The sequence below is a fragment of the Macadamia integrifolia genome, chromosome 7 (assembly GCF_013358625.1).
Source record: "Macadamia integrifolia cultivar HAES 741 chromosome 7, SCU_Mint_v3, whole genome shotgun sequence".
In the NCBI taxonomy this organism is placed as follows: Eukaryota; Viridiplantae; Streptophyta; class Magnoliopsida; order Proteales; family Proteaceae; genus Macadamia; species Macadamia integrifolia.
The window spans coordinates 32535477-32540567 of record NC_056563.1 but is presented as its reverse complement, the minus strand read 5'-3'; positions in this window follow the sequence as shown (position 1 = coordinate 32540567).

Here is a 5091-nt window from a genome sequence, read left to right as displayed (position 1 = left end):
AAAAAAAAAACCTATTAGTAAAGTGAAGACAATATGGTACTTGGTTTTTGATTTTTAACTTCCATACTATTTATAGGAAAAAAATCTCATCTTCTTATAGCCCAATGAGTAAAGAGAAGCTAAAGCTAACAACATCTCATTTTCTTGTAGCCCATTGGGCTATTTTATCTTGGGACTCCTAGAGCTTTTGGAATATTAGATGCATATATACAAGTAATAATCTCTCAAATTGCATGAGTATACTACCGTTTTTTTGAAAACTACACGTTTAATACTCGTACCGTTCGTTTTCGTCCGTTTGCCGTTCCCTATTTTTTTGACCGTACCGTTCATCATTTTTATCTGTTTAAAACCCGTATCGTACATTTCTGTTTTTTTGCCATTCCCGTTTTAACTAACAATGGTCCCGTATGACCAGAACTGATTATAAACCGTCTCGATTACCTAGAACTGTCTTGATAGACAACCTTACACAAGGTTATAAATCGTGCCAAATTCTCTGAAGATACATTTTTCTTGTAGACCCATTGGGCCTATTAAGAACAAGCCTTAAACTGCAGCAACACATGACCTATCCAGTTAAAAGGAAACCAGGGGTAGATCTGTCCAATTTAGATTGTCGATCTGAGTCTGTATCAACTGATCCTGATACCAATTACTAAAACCGTGCTTTACTAGATCCTCTCAAGTGTACCCAGCAAGATGGTTTATTTGTCTCTTCCGGCCGCATCGGTCATCAGCCTATTTACAACTAGTTGCAGAAGGAACCAGTTGAAGAGGGGGGGACCATGAAAGAGAATTTAAAGCCTTTGAGTTTTGAGGTTCTAAACTTTAACTGTTTTGAAGAAGAAGAATCTGGCTAGTTTAGCATGATTTTTCATTCAATGAGCCAATCTAGACTTTACTTATAGTTATTATGGGGAATGACATTATATATCGTTAGTTTGTAGTTTAGTTTTAGCAATTAAGGTATATATACTACCCTTATCCTCCTTTCCTATAATGAAAGGCATCAATTCTAGATGAACTTGGTAGGGCCATTCTGTGTCTTAATGATCTAAGTTTGACCTAACTTTAAGGGAGTGTTTGGTATTTAGGAGTTTGAAATTAATTATTAATAAATTACCCAAAATCATTAACTCCACTGGGAAGAGTTGAATCCTTTTGTGGAAATATGTTATAATCTAATTTTCCCAATTTTATACTTCATTGGAGAAGGGTTTTCGGAATTTTTGTTGACTTTGGGATGCTATTGTCTTGTATGTTCTAATTTTGTATTAGTTTTGCTTGACATGTTTTTGCGTTTCCATCTTTGTTTTTGTACAACATATATACAATGTTCTTTGGGAAATGAGAGCTAATGAGATTTTTTTTTTTTTATAGGGGAATGTGTCTTATGTCGGCAAAGGAAGCTTTCTATTTTTTCTAATTTTATTAACATTGTTTGAATATTTATGATTTTTTGTCTAAAAAATTGACTAATACCAAAGTTTTTAAATTCGGAATCCAATTGATCCCAAAACCCCTAGAATTGGTCCCCAAAAAGCAATAGTCAACTGTTTTAGAATACCGAAAGTAAGATTAATCATGTCAATTCTAATCCAAATTGATTGATCTAATTTTGATTTTTAAAATATTGAGAAAGACCGACATGACTAATTTGGATGAGACCATCTTGAGAGATTCATATTTCAATTTATGCCTTTCCAACAATGATGTGATTTAAAAAATAAAATGATGAAATCTATGAACATTGATTAAAGAAACCTTTTAGTATTTTGATTACTAGGTCATGACATTACCCTTGGAAATTTCCTAGCAACTGCAGTGGTAATTTGCTAGGCCAAAACAATTATAGAAAAATCAAGGCAAATGGGGTGACCCCAATTGTGATTTTTCAATTTTGGTTTTAAAGCTCGTTGGACCCTTAATATTGAATTTGAAGTCCCTATTCTGTGATTGTACGAAGATTTTTTTTTTTTTTTTTGGGTAAGAGATATTATGTAGATTGAGTTTTGTGTACTCAATGAATTAGGTGTTAGGTTTGGATGTGTCTTGTATTCTATGGCCCATATATAATTATTATTGGGTATGTAGTTGTCATTTGGTTGGATATTGATAAGGGAGTCCATCTGGTACCGATATCGAAATCAAACTGAATTAGCATATCGAAAGATATGTAGTATGATTTTGATATAAGAAAATGGTTTTTTTTTTTCTCAATATTTAAGATAAAAAGTTCAATTTGTGTTGAACTGTACCGAATTACAAAAATCATATTTAATACCATATTAAAATATAAAATAGATAAACATAAAAGGGAAAAAAAATGACAAAAAAGTCATACCGAAATTGTACCAAATAAAAACAGGATATTGAACTGAAAAAAATCAAAAGCCGGTATAGTATCGGTATTGAAATGTAGATTTTTTTCTCAATATGATCTTGGTATTGACTCTTGGCTTGTTGTATCGAATCGAAACCATACCAAATATCAATGTTGTACCTTTCTCTTTTTTTGGTAGAAGTAATGTACCTAATTGACATCATTATGTATTGCATCCATTACATGTACAAGGTAGAATTATAATTGTGTGATGATTATGCATTTTTAAATTTCGAATATATTTTCTCTATGGAAAAAACCTAAATTAAGCAAAGGGAGATTACGTTATGAGGTGAAGAGTGGTGTGAAGAGTTTTACAAATTTAGTGGATTATTTTGAAATTCTTTTAGGTGTATATAAGCATTTATGTTAAATCATGTTAAAATCCTCGTGCTGTATGATTCTTCCTCATGGTTGTGCATTCATCCCTACAAAAAATACTGGTCTTTTTTTTTTTTTTTTTTAATATCAGGTTTGGCTTCGGTTGGTCCTATTAGTCAGTCTAGTTCCGTTTAGTTTCTCCCAATTTAGAAAAACCCCAAATAAAAAAACAAACCAATAAATGTTCGATTTGGTTCAGGCCGAATCGATCAGTTTTGATCGGTCCAACCATTTGGGCTGAAAATTGACGGCCCTATGCGCAGCCTAGTCCAGCAGTGATTTACGTTTTCGATGAGTCGATTTTACCCATTTTCAGCCCATGATTGGTTTTTTAACAAGCTCTTGGACAATAACATCTGGGTCGCAGTCGCGGGCCTTGGTCCATAATTTGCACCTAACGGATTGATAGTTGCTTGGACAACAACATCTGAATCGTAGACCCCAGGCCTTTGGTTGATATTTAATGTTTTATTTTTTATGATACGGAGAAAGTTTTCGTTTTTTCTGGAAAAGTACTAAAACCATATAAAGGTTTGTGAATCTTAGAATGGAATGGTAAATTTTATCACCCGATGAAGGAAAACTTTGTCTAAACCCTAATTGGATTTTATGTATCTACTCTAAAAGTTCTCGTTTGGGACAAGGTGGTTCAGGAAAGGGTTGGATTTCTATTCCTGGGTTGGACCAGCCTGGACCTGGGTCAGCCCTGAGATCATATAAGCTTTAGCTGGGTTTTCGAAGACCCGGCCCAACCTGGCCTAGTTGCAACCAAAATTCACATCATCATCGTTCAACCGTAGGTAAGTTTAAACCAATCTTACATCGCATTTTCATAGATTTTCGAGTCTCACAAAACAACTAAAAGTTTCCCAGGACAATTTGAAGAGTATGAGAACTACAGCCCAATCTATACTTTAAGTCTTTTTTTTCTTTTGTAGAAACCTATATTCTATTTATATCTGCTTAATCAAACATATAATGCAGATGATAACATGGATGCTTACATCATTGTGACCGTTGGTTGAATGAATAGTTGAATCAAATTTCAAATTTTGTGGTCCACAAGAACCATATTGTAATGTGGACCCATCATTGCTTGGGTTGGTTGTTTGTGGGTTCGAGTTGGTATATTTTATTATCTTTCATTGGTCCTATGAAAGCACTGCTTGTTACATAGGGGTTTCAGTCTGAGGACTATGATCACAACCATCAAGCATCATTTTTTATTTATCAAAATAATGTCGACCATGTAACCTACAATAAGTGGAATTATAGAACCCATAATGAGGATGCATACAAAGATAACATAACAAAAAACCTAAGGTATGTAAAATGTGTTAAGGTTTTAGTTTTCTTTTTTTTTTTTGGCGGAGGGTTTGGTGAGGGTGGGGGGAGGTAAAAAAAAAATGTTCTAGGATTTATATGGGATAATTTGAGAAAATATATCTCTTTGTTATCATAATAAATTAATACCAATGAGGGTTCTTAAGAGTTATATGAAACTCTTTGTGTGGCGTGTGGAAAATATAGCTTGTAACGATTTTCTCCATTGTTGTTGAAGATTGTTCTCTATCGGAGGAAGGATTTTCTCCGAATCTTTAAATAAAATCTCTAGTGGAGGCGTTTCTCCACCTTTTCTAATAAAAAGAAAAACATATATTATGTCATGATTGCATAATTATTTTTCTTATTTCATTTTATTTTTCTATGTCATGAGTAAATTTTCATTTTATTGAGATATTGGGAGTTATAGAGATGTATAATGCCACTTCACTTAAATAGATCCATTAATATGTCTTAATTAAAAGAAAATATAGTTTTCACAAGTAAAATTACCCTAATATTGACATTTGTGGGTTCAATTGTTGCATAGCAATTGATTTTTAAAATATTTATCATGGTTTAACAAAAAAAAACATGATAACCCATCCGCCGGTTACCCAGATGGTTAGAGTGAATTAAGGATTGTGTAGATAAATCTTAAGTTTGATTCTCCATTTGTGCATCTATAATTTAAGTAGAGAGCGTGGCAATGGATTGCACTAGTCTCTCTAAGGATTAGTCGAGCTACGCATAAGTTGGTCCAGACATCTTGGTTAAAAAAAATAATAATAAAAAAAATTATGGTTTAACATCATAAATGGAAGATCATTACCAAAATCAAAAGCTAAAAATTCTAATGGTGCAAAAAGTCGCTGCCTGGTCATATGGTGATGAAAACATGCACAGGAGTATCAACATGAATGTGAGACATGTATAATTGTATAAATAAGGTATATATATATATATATAGAGAGAGAGAGAGAGAGAGAGAGAGAGAGATG